Here is a 24,421-nt window from a genome sequence, read left to right on the forward strand (position 1 = left end):
TATTAGGGACGATATTTTTCACTCTCAATCTGTCAAGGACACAAAATTTTTACTGTAGTCTCAAAACTAGAATCAGTCATCATTGAGATTCAACATTTTTCTACAACTTTTTTTTGATTGGAAAAGAGGGAAGGGGCTGGGGATGATCATGCAGAAGTTGAGAGAAGTGAGAAAGGAGAAGAAATCTGCTTTAAAATTTCTATCAGGTTCAAGTTTTCTTTTTTTTTCAAATTCTGAAAGAATTATTTTGCACAATTTTCATTTTTTTTTCAATTTTGACCAACGTTTTGAAAAGTTTGAATGGACATGAAAAAGTTCATAAAAATGATATCTTATTCTTACCGTACAGGTACATATTTTGAATATTTTTCCAAACGTGTGGATTTTTTCAAATGAATTTTCATTGCTCCTTTTAGAAAAAAATCGTATCAAAAGAAAAAGCTTAAATTTTGAAAAAAAGATAGAAGAAGTATCAGTAAGTATATCAAGTGAAGGTATAGTGATATCTTATACGATACAAACTGTACTTTGAGGATATTTTTTACCTACAACTTCTTACATGTTTATTGTATGTATAAATTATAATACCAAATGTTGCCATATTTTGTGTGTACCTACATATATTGAAAAGAGGTAGGATATTCGTGTGATTTTTCAAAAAAAAAAAAAAAAAAAAGTTTTACTAGATATTGAGAATACATTGTAGCGTTGCACAATTTCTATATGGGGAAAAAATGATAAATAAAAGGTTAAAGTACCTCATTTTATGACAATTTATCCTTTTTCCCGTTGAAAAAAGATTTGCCTCAGATTGTATAGGTACACTATAGTATCTATTGACAAACGTTTTAAAAGTAGTAATACTTCTTTTGTGGAAATACTACGTGATTGAAAAAGTTATTCCAAGCGCGATGGTTACGCGATGTCAGTGCAGGTAGCTACGACTTACGAGTACCAAGTAACAGAAAAATACTACCTACCTAACAAGGCATTAAAATTTATAAGAAAACGTATCTACCTTTATAAGTAAAAAATAAAATGTTTGTGGGGAAAAAAAGAGAAGCAAGAGAATCTGTAAAACATTCTTAATAAATTAACGATCTCGCTAATTTTAAAAATCCAAACACAGTTTCGTTTTAGTACTTCCGGGAATAGTGCAAAAAAGGTTTTGGTGAATTTATAAAAAATTCAACTGTTGGAAAAACTCGGTACGTTTTCTGTGAAAACACTTAGAAAAGAATTACTGGATTTTTTCTAGGTATACGAGTATTTGTTTGTGTATAAATACATACAAGGTGACGTGTAAAAGTCATTAAAACATCAAGGATGGTTAATTTTTTCGAGCGAGTAGCGTTTCTTTTTTTTTCACTGTGAGGAAAACAAATTAAGAGAATAAGGGTTGCGAGAAGGACTGGATGCTGAAGTTGTATGTAGATGGAAGTGTAATAATTCATATGTACAATGCATTTCTTCTATGTACATAGTTATTGGAATTTAAGAGTATGGCGATGAAGCTGTCAGGCCCGGATTTCGATACACACCGCTTCCATGTAATTTTATAAACTTGAAAAAAAATCTTAGAATACGAAATGTTACCTTTTTTGTCTCGTTTGAAAGTTATTCAAAAAGATGTATGGTCGTGGAAAGGAAAAAAAGTCGTGATAAAAGCTTTTTCGTATATTAAAACTTTTTACAGATAGGATTTGCAGCAGTTTTAAAGGCAAAAAAGTTTTTAAAATTGAAAAATTCGCTCGGTGTTGATCTTTCGTTGGTTACCACATTTCCACATCCACAAAGCAAACGTTTTGATAATTTTTATGTTTCGTATGTTGTGTTGGAAAAAAATTCGCGAAATATTCCTCCGTGGCGTGGGTAGATTTTTTTCATCGACTTGTTGGTGTGGCAAACTACATATGATTAGAGTGTTTGGCGCTGAGTTGGTGAAAAAAAATGGCTCGTATTTTAATCGACTCGATAGGTCGTTATCCCCTAAAAGAAGACAGGTAAAATGATACTGTCTCGTGTGCAACTATCCTTCAAAGAGGCACTTAATAAAATGACTGTATAGTTTATATCTAAGGTAATGGGTATAAAAAGGGTCAAAGGGCTTATGGCGTGAATTTGCAAGAGTTGCCAATCAGTATAAAATGCATTCGATTAGTAAGGTATAAGAAGGAAAACGCAACCGAGTGAACAGGCGGTAATTTTCGTAATTAATTAAATATAAGATGACAACGTTATTTAGTAAAGTTATGAACATTACTTCAATGACCCGCGGTACCAAACTCTGCATCTGTTTTTGGTCTCAGTTTAGTAGAGCATTGATTTTACTTAAATAGGTGATGTCTCGTGGCTGCAGGCAAAGTTATTAATAGCATTCTACGTACCTACTCTACAACTTCGCTGAGAATTTATTTTACTTATATATAAGAATACTACACGTGCCATTAACTAGATGGAATTTAATTAGATGAGGGCGTGCGTGACTCTTCTCGTTATTTAACAAGGGTAGGATACGTTTTAGTTTTTACCTATACATTAGTGCACTTAATGGTACCGATGCGGCAACCTACTCGTATATCGTTGTAAAATTCTAAACTAAATGGACAGACTTTGTGTAGTTTTCTTTTGTGTCGATGGGAAAATCTATTTAGAGCGTTTGTTACCTACGTCTTGGAATTTAAACTAAACAACCAACTTTTCAAATGAATCGAAAATTCATGAAAAACCCCAATAAGAGGATTAGGTATAGCTACATTAGAAAAAATATTATTTTCTGAAGTGGAAAATTTAATATTTTTGGACTTCAATATCACAATTTTTTCAAACAGCGATCACGTGTACCACACTATTACTTTTATTGTAATTTATCCTGCGTTCTGTTCAAAATATTGAACAATTAGCCTGACAGCGAACTTGTTTGACGCAAGTGTAAATTGGGTTGCCGATCCCATGAACTGAAGGTGGAAAATTGAGAAGATTAGGTTGAACGTGAAAATATTTGATTATTTCTTGTTGTAGAACATTGAAAGGAGCACAAAAGAGATCCTTATAATCTTGGTTCAATTCAGCTATCTATGAAATTATTGTTAAAAATTATTAAAATTATTACGTGCTCTGGCATCTTAAATTTTGGACTCAAACTAATGACTTTTCTAAATCAATTTTTATAGAGCTTCATATTCTGCCTATACCCTTAGTTGAAGGCACCAGAGCACTTCAAAATTTAAATAATTTAGTTCTAGCACCTTCAATTTTCAATCTGCGTCAATTAATATGAGTCTCTGAGCTATATGAAGGTGACCGATGTTTAATCAGAACTCAAAGGGCCCTTCCGAGCACACCCGAACCTCATCAGTGATGCGTAAAATCAAACTTTTTTTGTTTGGACATACCGTCAGGCGGGGTCGCTTTGATAAAAAAAAATGTTTTCTGTTCTGTACGGCGTAGAAAGATGTTTTCGAAAAAATTGCACCACTCAGTGTGTAAAGTACATCAAAACGCACCAAATGACCTTTTTGTTTTTTTTTGTGCCTCAAAATTACCCTCAAAGGCCGTATCAAAGTCACCCACAAGATAGGGGTACTTTTTTTTTCAAAAAATGATTTCTCACCACCTTTAGACCTACCATACAAAATTTCATCAACTTTGGCCAAGAGGAAGTTGTTATATTATTGAAAAAGTGATAAAAGCCCCTGTATTTCCTCAATTTTTTATAAAATTCAGTTTTTTTACAAAATTTTTAGATATTCAATAAAATACCTTTGCAATCTATCAAAATGGGATGAAATTTCACCCTGAATCCGAAAATGGCATTGATTTTCACATTAGTCTCAAAACTTAAATTTTTAGCCTCAAAAATGAAAAATCAATAACATCCCACTGGAGAACAATGGGCCAAGGATCGGAGGCAGGCACCTCAACCTAGAAACTTGAAATGTTTGGTGAAAGTTCCCAAGGAGTGTACCTTTACGATAAGCTATCAGCCAATGTTCTATCACTTACCTGAATATATTAGAACATCAACTTGAGTTATGAGTTGAGTAGTTGAAAATTTCAGAAATGTACCGTTTTTAGAAAATGTGATAAAAAATGCGGTAAAAAATATTTATTTATGAAATTATCAAGGGTATCGTATGAATTCAACATCAGTGTAACCACTTCGCTCGGGAAAAAAATGCTATACTGGTGAAGAAAAGCTCCCAAAAATGCATCAAACTTGTTTGAATTTACTTGCAATCTTCCTCAACAGGAATACTGGAGGTATGCATTCATGGTTCTGAAGATGATAATCAATGGTTTGTGAGTATTCCTCATAAAATGAGAATGATCCAATGGCTTTTTTGGGTTCTCAAAGGTGTTGATTTCAAATTTCAGCTAACCATCTTATATCGCTTCAAGGATTCAAAAATTTTAAATCATTTTTACGTCACACTTTTTTTTCTCAAGTACCTAAGTAATAAAAAATCAGAAAATGTCTGAAAAAATCCTTCTTCTTCCACAAAAAAAGAATGTTAGATAATTCTCTAACGTAGAACAACCTTAAAGAAATTTTCTCGGCACAATCGACGTCTTGTAAAAAATTGTTTCTACCAGGTCAAAAAAATCATTCCAAAAATATCTAGGCTACTAATTTGATTATTTTTCAAAGATGTGAATTCAATATGGCCCATCCTTTAAGCTTCGCAGTAAAAATTTCAAAATAATACAGCATTTGATTTTCCACCCGAATAAATACAAACAGCACAAAAAAGTTCGCAATTTTTTCAAACATAATTATCAACAAAAAAAAAAATCCAGCAGAAAATGACATTTCACAGACATACGATTATTTTTTTCACCGGTAAAAAAAGGTACAAACATTTGGCCAATTCTTTTTGAAAAGGTTCGATAAGAAATAGATATTGAGAAAATTTTCAACTTGAGCAAAAATCATACAACAAATCGAAACCAGGCTAAAATTTTTTTCACAGCCGTTCAACGAAGAGGAAAAATTCGCGCTGCTTTGAAAAAGATACGGCTATTTTTCACATTTTTATGTAAGCGCATCGCAATCTAATTTTATCACTCTGAACCAACAGATGTTTTTGTTACGGTTCTTTTTAATATTCTTGGAATACAGGATTAAAACATTTTTTAATATTATTAAAGTTTTTCGGGCTGCATGAAAAGTTTGCGAGCGTTAAAATACAAGTATAAACGCTCGCGAGTAATTTTCAGTTCAGATTATCAAAGAAGTCGAGGCGGAATCGCGCGAATTCAAAATATAGAATTTACGCTACGATAAAGGTCTTGATACTATATCTATATAGATATCTACCATTTGAAAGGGGTCATTGGCTTTTATTTCTAATGTAAACGTTATTTTATTTAGATAAAATATCAAGTCGAATAAGTATTTCATATTTTGTAGTACCTAGCTACCTACCTACGACGAGGAAAGAAAACCCTTCGAATGCATCGAAACGAATGAATTTTCAAATCATTTATTAACGTAGGCATCTATACTTAAGTATAGGTAGTATATGCCACCTACGCGAAAGTTGTAGGAGTAAAAATTATATCGAATTTATTCGATAATATAAGCAATCATTTTAAGCCATGGAATGAATAAGGTGGAACTGTTTTGTAGAAACTTTTTCGACATACGAGTCGAGAGTGAATTATAGTAGGACATATTTTACGTCTTTTAACACCTCCGATGAATATGAAAATGGCACAATAAAACATGTCATCGTTGGTAGATATACCTTCAGCTACACGTAGTATAGGTCGGCTGGGTTAATGCATTTTCAAGCCTCATTAGCAATCCAACGTATAATCATATTTCAGCGTACACGCGACTCACAAAAGCAGTAAATCTGAATAAAATTTGTCTTACTCGTCAACCTCCATCAGCAGCTTGCAAAGATGAAAAACATCACTACCATAATACTATAGGTATGTATGTGTATAGTGAGATCGAATAAAACACCCCGAAATTGATGGTAAACGATTTTGACCATGTACAATCAGGTCGGAGAAATTTGTCACCGAATTAACAATAGCATTAATGGAGATAACGTGCGTACATTTAACGTATGGTTTACATTCTTGTCGTGATAATAAATCGTGTATAGGGTTGAAGTTTCGCGCCATTTATAACTATAGAACCCTTGGGTTTTGTTGTTAAGCCATGTAGTATTATGGTTTCTTAATATTTATTCGTCGAGATTGTACTATTATCTATAGTATATATCGACAGAGAGAAAATTTGAGATCGTTCAAACGGTGACAAATTAATTAACCCTGCGATTATATTTTCATTCGAAATAATTCGATCATTTCACCCGACGATAAACCAACATAGTGAAAATTTTCCAATAAATATCGTCCCAAAGAGGAGGACGACGGTGAGAAACCCAGAAACAATATTCGGCAGGAAATTTCCTCTAAAGAAAAAAGTTTGTTTTTCCTGTTATCTTATTCTCAATTAGAAACACTTCTGTTGATATTTTTTTTAATTAATTTTTTTTTTTCGCAATTTCCGCGATAATACACATCGACGTCGATTTATTAAAACCAATGTAAAATTACCTGTTATTTATCGCGTAAACACAGAAATGCTAAAGGTGCGATAAAAAAAACTGACATGAAAATTACGAAATATTTACGTACGAAACCAAAGTCACATGTAGCGCCAAAATTACACGCGGTTGGTTGAACGAAAACGCGATAGAGAATAAACAGACAAGTCGAAATCATGGTGGCGAACTCGTCTGAAACACCCTCTCGTTTCGAACGAGAGCCGGCGCACTTGATCAGAATTACGAGAAATGTGATTAGAATTTCTTTGTAAATTAAACGAACAACGTTGGCAAAATTCGTTGCGATTTTGTTTCCACGAATGAAATGGTTAAGCAGTAGGTATAGAGTAGATGAGGTACCTGGGCTGAAATTTTATCGTGATGAATATTTTGTATTTTAAGTAAGTAAGTAAGAGAAAAGGCACTCGTACAATAATATTTACCCAGTGTTTTGAATTTGTAAAAGCAAAGCAGTTTGAATTACAAATATTTGATAATGTTTGGGAGCATGACACATTGTGATTGCATGTTTTTCGATGTCAGTATCTACTTATCTGTTCATTCAATAATTTTATTTCAATTTCACTTGTATTTTCATTCGGAAACAATCACATTTTTTATGGGTTATGTCGGTAAATGAAAAAAAATCTTTCGAATTATCTTAATCTAACTAAGCAAAAAATGTTTGAAAAACCACACAGAAATTTTAGGATTTCGCCAAGATCAAAAACTAGAGGAAAGTCCAAATTGACTAAACTGTGAAGAAATCTATTCAATGTTGTCAAGAATTCACGTAAGAATTTAAAATTCCTGCAAAACTCGATTGGAATTTGATTCAAAACTCGTTGAAATATCCAAAAAAGCAAAGTCACCAACATAACTAACTAAAAATCCTTCAAACATTGAAAAGATATCCCAAAATCTCCCGATAATTCATTAAAAATTATTTATGTATTAGGAAATTGGATCAAACTTGAAAATATTGTTGAACGTGAGGAATGTCGTAAGGATACTTTTGTGAGGGGAAACTTGCCAAAAAATCTCATTTGAGGATGGGGGGGGATCTTAAGAAACATACAGAAACAGAGGAGCAGATCAGGTATTTCAATTCGTTTGTAAAATAATTATTTGATACGAATCAATTCCAAGAATACCACTTTAAATGTCATATTTCAAGTTTCCAGCCAAGCTGCGTTAAAAATATGTTAATAGATTTGCATAACCAGTTCGCCGTAAATACAGCAAAGTTCACAATAAATTATCAATTTGACTGATCCGTCTGTTCAACTTGCCTTTTTTTCACACGTTTCTTCTGACGGTCTCATAAAATAACCATGTTTCCACGTTTCTGTCTTGAAGACACCCCCTCCCCTCCACCCTCATCTAAAGTGATGAGAAGCATTAATTTTCCCACATTTAAGTATGATTAGGTATTTATGAAACTATCAAATTTCGAAGGCACATGTCTTGAAACTAGTTAATTTTAGAGCAAATGCGTTTGCAAGACTTTAAGGGGAGCAAATGAGAGATTTAAAATAAAATTGGAAAAAAAAAGTCTAAAAGAAAGGTGGAATATTGATTGGCACTAATTTGAAAATGACAAGTTCGAATATTGACTCATTTTTTTTCTATTCGATTCCTATGAATTCCTACCAGTGTCTTTAAATATAGTCAAAATACCAAAAAAAAAAAAAAAAAAAAAAATGAAAAGGATGCGTAATGTCACGTTTTTCAAGTTTTTGAGAGCTTTTAATTTGAATATGTACCTACGAGTATGTTACTTACAAATATCTACCAACTTATTTTTGGGATACGATAGGGCCCTACGACGACTCTAAAATATTTTTTCACTTCCTCATTTTGGAAAAAAAATTGGTAGCCAAATAATGCAAAATAATTTATGGGAGGAGCATAGTTTGAGATAGAGAAGGGCTTGACAATTGAAGTGACTAGTCAAGCGTTCTGAAAAAAAAAATGGCAAAAAAGTCAAACAAAAACTAAAAATTTGTACATAAAACCATTTGTTTACATAAAATGACATAAAATAGCTTCGAAATAAAAATCACCCATTAATGAAAATTTATTACAAAAAGGAAAAATCATCTAAAATTGTCTCAAAGTAAATTGAAAATTGAAAATTCATTCGAGAAGCTCTGAAAAATCACAGATTATTTCTCTGCTTAAAAATTGTTTCAAAACCAAAAAATCGCCCAAAAATTTTCAAAATGCAAAGAAGAAATGGCAGATAACACAAAAAAGTACCCAAAAATTGATTTAAAATACGAACAATCTCTCTAAACTGTTGATGAATTCATTGAAAATTTTCAGAAACTCGAGTCAAATTCCAAATGATATCAAAAGAATATCACAAAATGGGACAGAAAATTGACTCGAATCTATAGAAAATGTTACCGCAATCCAAGATTATTATGATAATCCCCTTCAAATGATTCAAAAAAATTATTCAGAATCATCGAAAATTCAATTCAAAATTAAGAAATTGAACAAAAATCACTGAGAAATCCAGAACTGTTTGTAAATTTCCCTAAGATTGGAAAATTCTTTAAAGATTTTTAAATAGGTAGGTAGATACTTATAAAATTGTAAAAAGTTTCTGAGCCAGTTCAAAAATTTTAATCTGTTTAGAAATCGATTCAAAATTAGAAACTTTTTTCAGTCTAGAATCGCCGAAAAATCAATTTGAAATTCTACAGCTAACATAAGAGTATTTAATTTCAAGTACAAATCTGTTCCACCTCCACCCCCTCCATTTACGCAACACTCAAAAGACACAAGTCCAATGGGTAGCATACTCAAAGTATTGCAGGTGAACTCGTAATTCTAAAAATATGCTAATCTACAACTAATTGAATCCATTGACTTCAAAAGGCACACCTGAATTTTTCAAAAAAGCATGAAAAAAAACTAAAATTAAATTCTTGATAGATATCGATTGATTTTTCGATTTTAGACGAATTACATAGGTATTTAAAAACAAAAATTCAGCTATTGCAACCAAAAATATAAAATTTTCGAAATTTTCACTTTTTAAGAAAACTTGTGAAAAAATAACATGTCTTATTTTAGCCTTTCTGCCACCAGAGTGATATTTTGACTCTTCAAAAAATTCTAGAACCTCCGGCGAAGTTATTTCTTAAATTTTTTTTTTTTTTTGGATCCGAGTACAAAATGACTGGAAATTAACTTGAGTAATAATATCGCATTTGAGGTTTATTTTGGGCCCAGCAAAAATTCCAAGTGAAAAAAACAAGGGTGTAATTCCTCCTGGCACCAACTTTAAAAGATTAAAAAAGAAAAATTCGTGTCAACATTTGCTCAGGCTAAGCTATTAGTTCAAAAAATGTTTGAAAACTTTACACCATTTTAGAATAGAATACAAAAATCACATGTAGAATATGAATATACAACTGGAGGCTCTAGACCAATGAGAATAGGTTTAATATCGCTAAAGATAGCTCAAATTGACCACCAAATTCCTTTTCATCTTAATCTGTACAATTTGACCCAAATTCTCGTAATATCTTATAACAACATTAATCAATTTCAAACCAGTAGTGAGTAGCTATACCTAGGTATACTAAAAAAATGTGATCTCTCGTTAGGCTTTCGAAAAAAAAATTGTCTGAAATTTGAGACGTTTGTTTACCATCATTATGGCTGTACGCACTACACACTACGCAATATCTCGCCAAAACTGTACGATAGCTGTTTAATTTCTCGCTGCACTGGCTTCAGAATATTGTAAAGGGAAGCCCGTCGGTTTTCACTTATAACGTAGTTTCATTTAAAGCAGCCGAGGAGTAAATTATGAAATTCCCTGGGAGGAGTACACGAGTATTTTAACTAACCCACTTACTGACTTTGTTAATTTGAAAAAGTAACTGAAAACCTTGAATATGCTCGTTTTGTTGATCTAATTAAATTTGGTTTTTCAATTGAAAATTTTTAAAAGTTGAGTTTCGAGTTTGAAAACAAAGCTATTGTACGGAAACAGGCTCAAAATAAAAATGAAATTGAATTTTTCACCGGCGAAATTCTTCTCTTTTTTTTGGTAGAGACGATATCAATTAAATTTATTCTTCTTTTTAGAAAATATTTTTTTGGACGTTTACTTCTGGTCGACGTGAAATTATTTTTGCGCTTTTATACGACGGTTTTTGATGTTGAACGTGATAATTTATTCGGGGCTTCTTTCTTTTTTTTTCACGAATAAATGTCATCTTATAAATTTTTCGTTTTGAAAAATGGAATCAACGACCATAAGAAATTGAAATCTGTCCGCGTAAATGTTTCAATTAACTATGTTTTGAAAAGAATATTTTCAAGGGATGCAAAAAGAAGAAAAAAAAACACTGTAAACGTAGACGATGAAATTTATACGATAAGGAGACATTCCTTCGAATTTCGTAATTAATTTCACTTTATACAAACAACACAAAAATAGGAAAAGAAAAACACCAAGGTCGTATAAACCAAAGCCAAAAAAAATTAACTCGCTATAAAACCTTTTTATTGTTATTAAATGACTTATAAAAACCTTAAGTGGAAGTCGCATTTAACGGCATCCACGTCATTTCAACTTTGTTTCGGAGATTTTTCAGAATCATATACTATCGTATACTAACGTAAACGTTGTGCGAATATTTTCTTTTTTCGCGCGAGTTTTGCGCTTTTCTTGGCACACGATCAAGCCGCTGATGAAAAAATTATTAAAATGAGATTTTCGAGTAGAATATCAAAAGGGAAGAAACTATTAAGATTATTATACAAAAGGGAGTGAAAAATTTATCGACATTTTCTCGCACGGCACCGTGCTGAGAGCGGCGCGAGCGACTCGACTTTTCCGAATTAATTTTCACCACTTTCGAATATTCATTATTGATAATAAATGTCGTTTAATAAGTTGGAAATGGCAATTGCCTAGATGTTCGAGCTTTTTATTGTACACCTGATCGAAAACTTTTCAAAGTTTTTAGCGGATTAATTTTGAATTTGATTGTGTATATTGTGTATTTTTCATTTTTGCATTTTAGACTAAGTTTCGTTTTTTTGCTGATAACTTGATGAAATTACTTACATTCAACTAAAAGTTTTTCGTATCAGATATTTACATCGGAGGTTTGAAATTTTCAACATTATTAATTTTTACTCAATAGACATTAATAGTCAGGGGGGACACATAAGGATCTACTGCACCACCCCCGCCGATCTTCCAGGACAACTTTTTTCTTAAAGGGGAAGTCCTGAGAAACATTTCCAGCCCTTGTCCTAAAAAAAAAGTGGCCCTACTTACAAAATGGCGGCCATTTTGATTGACAGGTCTGCCGAAATCGCAGATTTTGCTTTGCAACGAAGGACTTGCACGAAATTTTTTAAATCATACAAAGGTGGATCGAAAGAGCAGGCAAAAATTCATCGCCTATCAAAATTTCAAGTGCTATAAAGTGCCTTTTTCGATTTTTGGTGAATTTTCAAAAATCAAATTTTGGCCAAGAATGTGGGAAAATCATAATTTTACCAAATTGACCTAGAAAGCTGAAATTTGGAATATATCCTATTTTTGACCTGCCAAATTATTTGGAAACTGTTTCAAAACGTATTGACAGCTCTGGAGCCTCCAGCAGATTTTTGAAACTCGAAATTCACACAAAATTTCATCAAATGGAGTTGGAAAGCCGAAATTCATTCTGCAAAATAATTTCAATACGCTAGCAAGTCGACTGCAGGTGGATTAAAAGTCGTTTTGGAGACTCCAGTGACTTTTTGAAAATTACTGGAGCCTCCAGTAGATTTTTGAAACTTGAAATTTTGGAATGGAGATGGAAAACCGAGATTTTCTCTACATCCCAATTTTAACGCCCTCTGAAGACGACTTCAGGTGGGTTCAAGTCATTTTGGAGTCTCCAGCGACTTTTTGACAGTTTTCATGGCGTTTTCAGGAAAATTGAAATTTCTAAAAAGTAGCTTGAAGCTTCAGAAACACTTGAAACCACCATTCAGTCGACTTCATATTGTATTGAAATTAGTTTGCAGAGTAAATTTTAACTTGATAACTCCATTTGATAAAATATTGTGAAAATTTCAAGATTCAAAAATGTGGTGGAGACTCAAGTAATTTTCAAAAAGTCGCTGGAGGCTCCAAAATGACTTTTTGAAAATTACTGGAGCCTCCAGTAGATTTTTGAAACTTGAAATTTTGGAATGGAGATGGAAAACCGAGATTTTCTCTACACCCCAATTTTAACGCCCTCTGAAGACGACTTCAGGTGGGTTCAAGTCATTTTGGAGTCTCCAGCGAGTTTTTGACAGTTTTCATGGCGTTTTCAGGAAAATTGAAATTTCTAAAAAGTAGCTTGAAGCTTCAGAAACACTTGAAACCACCACTCAGTCGACTTCATATTGTATTGAAATTAGTTTGCAGAGTAAATTTTGGCTTGCTAACTCCATTTGATAAAATGTTGCGAAAATTTCAAGTTTCAAAAATCTGGTGGAGACTCCAGTAATTTTCAAAAAGTCGCTGGAGGCTCCAAAATGACTTGAACCCATCTGCAGTCGTCTTCAGAGGGTGTTAAAATTAGAGTGCAGAGTAAATTTCGGCTTTCCCCATCTCCACTTGATGAAATTTTGGGAAATTTTCATAGTTTCAAAAATCTACTGGAGGCTCTAGTAATTTTCAAAAAGTCGTTGGAGGCTCGAAAACGACTTGTAATCCACCTGTAGTCGACTTCTTGGCGTATTGAAATTATTTTGCGGAATGGATTTCGTCTTTCCAACTCCATTTGATGAAATTTTGTGGGAACTTCGAGTTTCAAAAATCTGCTGGAGGGTCCAGAACTGCTAAAAATGTTATGAAACAGAATTCAAGCAATTCATTTTTTTTTTTTACAAAATATTCCTACCATAAAACCAGTTACCTATTAGTTCTGAAGGGAAAACGTTGGAAAGAATTTTGAGAGGAAATTACTAAAATTCAGGTCTATATTATGTACTCAGGGTCAAATTTTCAAAAACTGTTCTCTTCTGTTCAAATATGTATTCTAATTGCTTTTTCCGATAGCTGGAAAATTCAAAAATTCAAGGATATTCCAACATCATCAACTTTTACTGGAGACTACAGATCTGCTCGAAAATGAGGTCAATTTAGGAGATGGAGTAAGTTTTGAATGATGAACTTATTGCAAAAGTTAACGATTTTGGAATTTTAAAAAAATATTGAGATTTTCAACCTTGTAAAAAATACAATTTTCAACCTCGCCTCGGTTTGCAATCTGTCTGCGATAATCAATTCGAAATATTGAACTAATGACGAGATGAAGTTGATAACGAAGTTTTTTGAAAAGAATGAAGGCTCTAGATCAACTTCAAAATAGTGACAATCGATTTGAAGGGTCAACTTGAGAGGGTAGAAAAAGTTGCCAGTCTTTTTTTTGTTTTTTGAAAAAATTGACTTATGTGTGTTTTTTTTTTTAATTTGAGATTTCCAACTTGTGAAAAAAACTATCTACTCTTTTCAATCCATCACATTGGATTTGCGATTCACCAGCTTTAATTCATTCAAAAATGTCGAATTTATGGCAAGATTGAATTTTCAGCTGCGGAAAGTGTTTAGAACGCCTTTTAGAACGATTTGAAGTTTCTGCAGAAAAATCAACTTTTGCTGTATGTTCCAGATCGACTCGAAAAGTCGATTTTAGGATACAAACCTATCTTTATGTCCAATAATCTTTTTGCGAGGAGGGGGATAAGATTAAAATATCTGGGAAACAATAAGAAAGCATCTCAAATTTTTTTGTGCATGAAACTGTCACCCTTTTAAAAGTAAAAATGTTTCAAAATATTTTCAAACATAATGATAAATTTTTATTAAAAATTCGATTTTTTTCAAATTTCAAAACAATTTAAAATAGCGAAATTTTGTACTTTTATTGGAGATAGAACGTAAATATGTACATACTAACTTGAAGAGCCTAAATTTTCACAAAAGCCCAACGTCTTTTCGAGGTAATTTGATTACAATTTTTCACAAAGCTTTCATAAAATTTTTTCCCACGCTGAAAATTGACCCACGTCAACTACGTCATTTCTATTTTATTCAAATAAACATTCCGAAGGTAATTTGCGAAAAAAAAAATGCCGAGATAACTTCGACTCGGTTTATTTTTACACTTTTCTATCATAAAAATTCGAGAGGAAAAAAAACCAACAACAACCCCTATTAAAAGTCAAAACATTCTCCAACAAATTATTTATCCCGAGATATTCAAATTTATTCCAATGCAACGGGACTATGCGGTCAACAAAGAGGTTTTACGCTCGACTCGTAAAGCTCCGACAATAAAAATTAAACCAGTCAAAACTCACTCGACTACAATAAAGTTAAAGAGTTTGAAATACATCTCCGAGTACTTTTGCGTACAAATAAACACAGCGGCGTGTAAAAAAAAAAAGTAAAATAAAAAGGTAGGTATATTCTCATAAAAGCCCACTTTTAGACATAGTGTCACTTGCATATGACATACGTGACATCGTGTATCGTATGCTTCTCTCACTTCATCTATCTTCCTATATCTTTTTTAATTAACCGGCGATATCCATTAAAATTATTTTTTCAACTCTCGACAATCGGTGAATTAATTCGTCGCCTCGTCGTCGGCTCGTTCCCAAAGGGTAGGTAAAGATATTAAGGACCACTGCTGGCAAATCATCGAATATAAAAGTTGGTCGCTCATGGACAGGAAGTAGCTTATACAACAACACTTTGTAAGTGAACTGGTAGTAATTTCGATTCGAAACTACACAAGTCACGAAAGTTTCCGCACCTTGAAGAATTTAAAAGAAACGCTTTTTCTGTGCCTATCTACAATAAACGTAGCAGAATAGGTAGATATACATGTATAGGATGAAGATGTAGGAAAAATTCGTTAAAATCGAAATCTAACGAGAATGTACTCGTAGCATCGTATCTAGACGACCCGGTAATGCGTCGATTTAAAAAAAATTGCACGTTCTTTTAAGAAAAAGTTTACTTATCATTATTATTCTGGCACATGTCTCCGTTCAAACGGTAGACAATAGATTTAGAAGGAAAAAAATTCTCGGAAGTAAGTAATACACGATAAAATCGAAACCAACCGACGATATGTCATTTGAGATGAACGTTTGGCAAAGTTTCCATTTCAAAGAAGTGCAATTCGCTTGGCGTTTTTTCTGCCACGTGCACAAGTTTTCAGCGGTTATGTAAGAAATAAAGCAGGGATGAGGAAAGCGAAGAAGAAGAAGAAGAAAAAAACCAAAGTAGTAAATGTACGCCTAATGTGAACGAACTCATTGTATAAACTCCGTAGGGAGTATGTCCTATCTCTTAAATGAATTAGACTTTATTGTGTTACGCTCGGCAGTCATGAAAAATTCTTGTTTATAAGCAGCACACAAACGTTCATCTCTTTATACTATATACTCAGCTCGCCAAATGAAACATATCCGCGACTTGTGTGAGACATGGCGAAATTTCCATCGCCAAGAATTCGCGCATTCTTTGAGAATTTTCGAATACCTCGCATTTCCCACGGATACACAAACGCACAAAACCAAGCCAAAGGCACCAAACCAGAGTAAATATGTGTATGTTTTAAATAGTACACAGCCTAGGCCTTTGCAAACGATACGTACTAGGTATTACATAAAATGGAATTTCACCTCGTAAAATATTCGAGTCATTCAAAAAGTTCAATTCATATACGCTTTTAGTTTGAAGTTTTATCTTAACTAATTCTGATAACAAAAAGGCCTAAGCGCTTTTCCGTGTCCAGTAAGAATTATCTTCTAATAATGTATTGTATGAAGAACATATTGCGGAACCGAATTTCGTGTTAGCATCGTTTGCTGGCGTATCATATTATTGCGTAATCGATAGAAGTTTATTTGGAAGTAATCCAAAAGTAAAGAAGATAACGCTGATACAATACCAGCCAATGGATGCTTTGAAAATAGAGGGTTTAACATTTGTCCTTTACAATATAATTACACCGCTATATCCAGTTTTATGAACTTACTTACAACGTGCCTATTGTCAATGAATCCATCCATTAATTTGGCGAGAGAAAAGAATTGAATTACAGTAAATCTCGTTTTACAAAAGCTTGGGTGAAAATTAGATCATTTTTCAAGGGTAATTTGTATACAACATACGCGTATAAACCCAAACATATACCTACCTACCTAGTAGGTGGTTGTGTAGGTATACATGCGCTTTACCCTGCCTTCGGCACGAATTGCTGCTTTTGCCAGGAAGATTTTAATCTTATCGTTGGATGAGAAAATCCTAGCTCGAATACGGATCCTGTTCTCTCTTTATGTTCCGAGTTGCACAGCAAAAATATAAACACATTTTGTGGACACAGTGTGATGTGTGATTCAATTTCTACGATTTGACACTTTTGACAGTTTTTGATCATTTTTCTAAAAAAAAAAAAAAAAAAAAAAAAAACGAGTTTTCCGTTAGAGAAAAAGTACTTGCATATCATCTTTTATGGTATTCTTGTATCAATTTTAGCTCAAGAGTTTCTGTCTTGGACTCAAAAAGCGTAGGTAGAGGTACGATACACCACCCAGTACCTACGTAATGCATGTAGGTAGAGGTACCTCTGTTTGTGAAAGAGTGTGCAGATAAAACCATTATCGATTATGCATTTAAATTTTAGCCGGATTTTAATCAGTATTTTGATTTTACATGTGTATGCTTCAGTATATGTAGCTCAGCGATGAACAAATACATGTAAACATACACATGCCTTTACCTACCTATATGCGAGTACGTTAAAGTACGCATAACAAACGCTCGAATGTGGTTTATTTACATTTCATCGAAGTACCTACACAGTCATAGTCGTGATTTTGCTTACATAGGTAAACATTTTTTCAAAAGATAAAACGAAAAACGCCGCATTTGTGAATTTCAAAATCGCTTATATGTATACCTAAAAAGGCTAATACGGCGGTAATTTTTTGATTTAAAAAGTAAAAAAGAAAAAAGTACTTCTCGGTGAAATATTTATTTTTATAAATTACACGAGTTTATAGAATTTTGAGCAGGAGTTACCTACCTGTTATACTGTATACGCTATGTTATGAAATATTGATGAGTTTATCTTCAGCAGCATTTCAGGTTATGCAGCATTTTCCTTCAACATGTGCTAACGAGAGTTTGTTTATCGCATGTTAGAGAAAATAATGATTTTCTAAATACACAATCAACTTTGTAATTTGCAAAAATCTAAATAATTTTTCTGGAAATAATTTCCAGACTGATTTACTATCCACGTCATCCACGTGTGGTTTGTTTCATAATTGGTATAGACATGTGAATAGGCATGCATTTTTTCATCAGAAACTGAAAAATGTTTACCTATACATTGAAAGTTGTTTTAAATTATGAAATTTGTAAGGTGTACAGATATTTTATTTTTGAGGTGTAGGGGCGATGGTTCATTTCTTTCACAATTGCAAATGAGGTGAAACGAGTAATTCCACCTCTTGCATGTAGTAGGTATTTAAGCAGGGCATGAAAACTGGTTGAATATCACTCTCAGTTTTGGTTTTGTTTTTATGTTTTTTGAAAAATTAAGAGTTTGGTATTGGTTTTGGTTGTGGTTTTTGAAAACATCGCTCTTAATTTCCGGTTTTGATTTCAAAGGAATCAGTTTTCGGTTTTGGTTTTTTCTTTTTTTCTCCATTTTTAGAGGGAAGATGGTCAAAGAAGGTTACCTATCATCACTTTTTCAAATACTTTGTGTACTTATGTGACTAGAAAGCGGCACTTTGGCAGCGCCAAATTTGTCAACTTTTTTAGTTTTCACCTTTATCGTCAGTTTTTGCTTTATTTTTGCCAAAAATGCAGTACCTAGATATTAATTTGGCTAATTATGTGACAATTCCAAATTCCAAAACTAAAACCAATTCAGTTTTCAATTGGTTAAGGTTTCAGTTTTGGTCTTTGAATTTGAGAAATAATGCTCCCAGTTTTGTTGAGGGAAAATAACACTCCTGGATTAGGTTTTTGTTTTTGTTGGTTTTGGTTTGCATGTCCTCTACTGAAGTAATTTAAGTAGGTACAGGTACACGTTGGTTGCAGAAAATCAAGGTAAATGAGCGGATAGATCTTCAAGACCCAGCTCACAGGAGATTCTTGAAAAGCCTAGTCCAAGAGCTGTGGAGAGCTGAGAAAGTCTACGAGCAAACACCATACTGCAGATTGTAGGTAAGCTGTAAGTTAATTTCTCTAGTGATTATCACAGTAATGCAAGTATTTCTCTCATCACACCCTGCCCCTTATGACAAGCATCCAAACAGTAAACGTACACTGAGTGTCCTAGTAATGAGTCATGAGTCTATGTGGTTACTATCAGAGCTGAAAACAGTACATGTACTTGCTAACAGTGGGCAACTAACTACTATACCCATGCTGTAAATTCCCGCTGCTCAGTAGTAGCTGGTAGCAAGTTGAAAATTTTTTACACTGGTTCACATTGTAGCTGGTAGCATGTTGTATGCGTATCAGACTTCTGCACAGTGTAGTTAAAATAGCCGGATAACCGCCGGAGCTATCGGCTAATTTAACTACACGTTACTAACAGTAGTTAGTTTTGTTGGCGCGCGCAACCGACGAATAACTAACTACAACTACCCGCTGATGCAGCGGTAAGTTATCTTCGGTTCTGTAGGTGTTTCATCAATACATTTTGGTGACTCATCAAACAGATAAGAAATTAGTCAATGGTTACGTTATCTGAGTTACAAATATTATCGCATGGGCCGGTGAGGTTATAACCTGCCATTAGGATGACTAATAACCATAGCTATCCGCGCTCGACGTGCAACTAACGCAGATAACTTTTAACTACACTGTGCAGGACTCTGATGCGTATGCACTAGCAGGTGTATCAGCATTATTTGTCATCATTGCCAACAATCACTGTCAAATCATCGAATGTCAACCACACACACCTACAGCGAGTGCCAAAATATAACTCCTCCCACTTACACATTACATATTAAGTTTTGAGGTGCATGCGCAGAGTAAGTGCAAGAGCAATCGACTTGTGCTCACTATATAGACACTGGAACTACAAGATACACAACTGCAGGTCATGGTGGTAAGGGGAATCATGTAAAATTTTGTGAAAAGTTTTTCCAAATGGTCCCTGTAGAGGCGCTGATCGTCATTTCCCTACTGGACAACAAGGGTGTTGGCGCAGCAAGGGGAAGTATTTATAAGCAATAGTTTCAGTGGTTTACTCGCTAGAGGTGCTGATCGTCGTTTCCCTAATGGACGACGTGGGTGTTGGTGCGGTAAGGGGAATGGGATAACTTTTTACCAGATCCCCTAATGTTTGTGCCCACCAGTTGTTCATCTTGTAGTTCTAGCTGTTTCTATAGCTACTATCTATACCCCAATCAACTCAATACCAGCTACTAGTAGGTTCACCAGTATTTTAACCATGATACTGGTTAGCAGGTAGTGTAACTGTTTTCATCCCTAGTTACTATATTTCTTACTATGTTTATCTCATTATGCACGTGACACACTAATGCTAATTCCTTATGTTTCATGTACTTACCTCAACTGAGAATCGCACCATACTACCCCTCTACCAGAGGAACAACAACTTCAGACCATAGCTGGATCAATGACTAAGTAAACTAGCCCCACCCACAAGATGTTGGGACAGGGCAACCTGGGGCAACCCATAAATTTTTTTTTAAAAGATATGTACATTTTGGTTTGGCAAAAATAATTTGAGATAACGTGAAAAAACGCATTAGTGAAACATACAGCCCAAAAATAAAAATAGATTTCCTAAATATAGACACGTATAATATACACTACCTATCTAACATCGATCTTAGCTCATTAAAAAACAAATTCGATAGTATGGTCACCATTAGTATACCTACTCTACTATAAGCTGATGATGTAATAATATCTTGCTGAGATAGGAAGGAGAAATTTTTTCCTTATATGTAGAAACGATCACATCGAATCATTAAAAGATAACAGCGAATTATAAAGGATGTAAGCTAAAATTAGCAAATGCCATCATTCAGAACTTCAGCTTTTCAAAGTTAGTGCGATATCCTGATTCAACAAGAATCGACATTTCGTTGCATTATGAGGATAAAGGTTTATCTTTTTATGAGGAACTTTGACAAGTGGGAAAATTAATGCCTCATCTATTTAAATTTAATCAATTTTGGTAGCCTATAAAAATGTTTGCTTTAAATTACATTTTTCAAAAAATTGAACAAATGAAGTTTAAATTTTAGGTAATTACCTACTTACTTAATTTGTTATTAGAACATAAACAAATTCTGGGCCAAGAAAATCACACATGTAGTGATGTCAAACTGTAGGTACACGACTATTTTCTTACACGTATCAACGTTCCTTATACTTGAGAATTATTTTTTCCTTTTAAGTAAGTACACATATATTTTCCTTTGAGAAAGAAAAAAAGGCGATAAAAAATGAACGGAACTGCGCCAAATAGATCTTTACCTTTGGCATTTGATACATTTTCAAAGTACCTAACAATAAATGGTTAAAGAAGTGAAGGTTTAAAGTTTCCAGAAATAAGTTGAAGTGTATTAATGATTAAAAGAAGGCGTTACTTTTTGAATTTTATCCCAAAGGATACCTTTATATCTTTTAAGCGGGGTTGAATGCGACATCTCGAAAACCATATATAGGTAAGTACATAAGATAGCAATCTGCTAAGTTGATTACCCACTTTGTTTTATTTTCCCAACACAAATGTAAAAAAAAATTTCAAAAACTTTTCACGCGTGAGTAGGTATAAGGTACTGAAACTTCCTCGTACCTATATATGAATCCGCCAATACATCTACTGTATTTACTACCTCCTTTTTTTTTCTTAGGAAAGTAATAATCGAACGCGATGAAGATGATTTTTATAAATAAGGCAATAAAAATTAGAAAGTTTTTTTTTTTCGTAGAAACGTGAAAAATTAACGAAAATTAAAATATAATGATACTTAACCCTAATAACGGTCACTGTTAGAAGATAATAAACGGCTGCGCGTTTAGCGAACACTTGAGGTATAATTAATGGTTCTTTCAGTAATGGAGATTAACGGTACACGTTTCCGACACCTTATCCAGGTAAGAGCAATTGCATCGCAAATTATACATTACTGTTTCCTTCTTCTTTCACTCCCTTTTTTCTGGTTGCATTTTTTCATCACTCGAACGTGTGTCTACAATTAGTAGTTCATATATCAACCTAGAGTCTATGATGAAAGTTGAAGTCAAAAACGACAGCTACTGTTCACATAGAATATAGATAACCATCTTCTCGTGATTACAATTTATACAAGGTGTCAATGATTATTAGCACTGTATTTTATCCGATCATTGGATTAGCTGATCCAATTACCACGTTGTTATTGGTCAGTCCAGAAGTCTGAATACGAGTAGGCGAACTACCTACCTCTTATTTTTTCATTTAACTCTTGAAAACGTCGGATTATCAAAATAGGCATTAAGTTCCTCTTGGGAACATTTTCAGACCAAATACTCGCAAAATTACAAATGAAATGTGTAGATAGCTAAACCATAATGAAAAATTCAAATTAAAAACATCATTAGGCAATAGGTAAGTATTCGAGCAGACAAAATGGTATCGCAGCATATGAAATTTGCAGAGTTATCGATTCGAATTATGTTTATAAACTAGTTTTCGTCGAAATATTACGTTTACGAGTACCTACGTCAAATTTAGTAAGTAAAGAAGCTTCGCAGTTCGCACATCGGCGTGAATTTTAAAGAGATGTGTTTATATATTCCACGAGCATTACAACAAAAACGTTGTATTTTTGTCGGTAGGTTCGAAATTTATCTGGTAGGTATTTTTCGTTGTTGAACGGCCTTGGCGATAACACGGAAAAATACGACAAAGCAACTGAAAAGATATACATTTGCATGTGAAGAAAGCTTTTACAAGGATCCTTTATCACCGGTGACTTGTGTGTCGGATCAAGCTGAAAAACGTTTTCATTCGAGTTCATTTTATTTCTTTTCATTTGCGATAGTCGAGACAACTCTTTCTGATACTTTTCAAAATGATTGAATTGTCTTACAAATAAGGGATTTTTATACACATCGTGTCACAGCACGTGGATTGCTGTAAAGTAAAGCTTATTGTTAGTTTTAGATTAGACTATGGTATGGAAAATTGGAAAGGGTTGATGGTGGCGGGCAGGGGTATTCGTGAGACCTGAAATTAGACGCAGGCAGACGCGTTCATTTACGATGAATAACTTATCGTTGGGAAAAAATAACTTATAATTTGGCAAAAAGTTGACTTACGAGGAAAATGCATTTGAGCGAAAATCATCTCAATTTATGAGCTCAGATTAACAAACCAAAGTTATTTTTGGCAGTAAGAAAATCATTTAGGCTACCTAGAGTAATGTAGAAATAAATCTACAAAAAGAAAGGATACAAAAATGCTGAGCTCGTTTTGGCACAAAATTTCTTTTTTATCTGACTTACCTACCTCTTAGGTACGTTCTTTTTTCGTGTTCGTTAAATTCAGACATGATGTAATTGCTTTTTTTTCGAAAGAAATAGGTAGGTATATGTATTGTAGATACTGAGGGATTTATTTCAACCACATCTTTTTTTTATAGCGTAAAATTATTCGATTCGGTTTGTTCGTATGTACCTACTATACCTACCTAGAAAGAAACTATAAAAACGTACGGATGTTTTGTCACTTTTACACGTGAACTGTAGGCCATCAGATATTTAGAACAAATTTTGTTTCGAAAATAATCTCTTTATGCTGAGAATAGAATACCCATCCATATTCACCATGATCCAGGACTGCATCAATTCAATATCGTGCTTAAAAGATCAATTTTTTAAAATTTTTATTTTTTTAAAAATATGTACCTACTTACATTTTGAAATTTTGAAAAAGTTGCATCAATTTTTTTGTCATTTTCAAACATTTTTATGACAATTTCACAAATTTTTGATCAATTTTTGTAAAAGGTTCAATTCTGCAGGTTCTTCACCAATTTGTGGTTAATAAGTCAGAATTATGAATGAAACGAGAATTTCATTGATGAATTTCACGGTTTTGCTTCAACTTGGGAAAAACGCTTGTTTTTACTATAGGTACCTAATAATTAATAAACGATAAAACGTGCATGTAAAAAGATGCAAACGTTTTGTTTCAACCCATTTCAACTCTATTAAGCGAATTTCTCTATTAACATTAACCGATAACACAGCGGAACCCACTGGCCACTGTACCAGTTATACAATCAACCACAATATACAAACACACAAAGCAAAAACAAAGTGGGTTGGAAAAAAATGAATTTTCACGTCATCTTCCATTTATCTAATTTGAAAAAATTTCGCAGGTTTTTTAATAAAAACGCTTAATCATGCCAAAATTTTAACTTTTTTCTTCTTAAAAAAAAAAAAAAAAAAATGAAAAAATCAAAATTGAAGGCGATAATTCTTATTTTTGTCGATACGAGTAGTTAGGTATTGTGTTTATTTGTGTTGAACTATATTCTTTTTTTCTTCAAAATAAATTTTGTTTTTTGATGACCCTTTAGGTTTCTGCATTTTGCGCTTTGCTTTGAACAATAAGGTTGCTTCACCTGGAAAAATCAAACGTTTCCGGCCCTGCCCCAAAGAATGTTTTTTAAATTAAACATATAAGTTCATGGATGAGGCCCCAACCAGGACCAGCACCCGAAACCTGAAAAAGCCCCGATGATTTCCTTAAAGCCCGAAT

At 33.3% G+C, this 24,421-nt stretch overlaps 1 protein-coding gene across 3 annotated transcripts in view; it reads right to left on the reverse strand.

Annotated features, from left to right (window-relative positions):
- LOC135847415 (zwei Ig domain protein zig-8-like) overlaps positions 1-24,421 on the reverse strand; it is a 216,288-nt gene that overhangs the window by 189,507 nt on the left and 2,360 nt on the right. Inside the window, exons 1-2 of one of the 3 annotated variants that reach the window (XM_065366930.1) lie at positions 6,577-6,739; positions 5,882-5,901 (exon numbers count right to left, since the gene is read on the reverse strand). The exons of 1 other annotated variant lie outside the window; for it this stretch is intronic. The gene's annotated coding sequence lies outside the window, so the exon portion shown is untranslated. Of the gene's footprint in view, positions 1-5,881; positions 5,902-6,576; positions 6,740-24,421 lie in introns of those variants that run through there. One more of the 3 variants, XM_065366927.1, reaches the window with a different exon arrangement.

This window comes from Planococcus citri, chromosome 5 (assembly GCF_950023065.1).
Source record: "Planococcus citri chromosome 5, ihPlaCitr1.1, whole genome shotgun sequence".
Classification (NCBI taxonomy): domain Eukaryota; kingdom Metazoa; phylum Arthropoda; class Insecta; order Hemiptera; family Pseudococcidae; genus Planococcus; species Planococcus citri.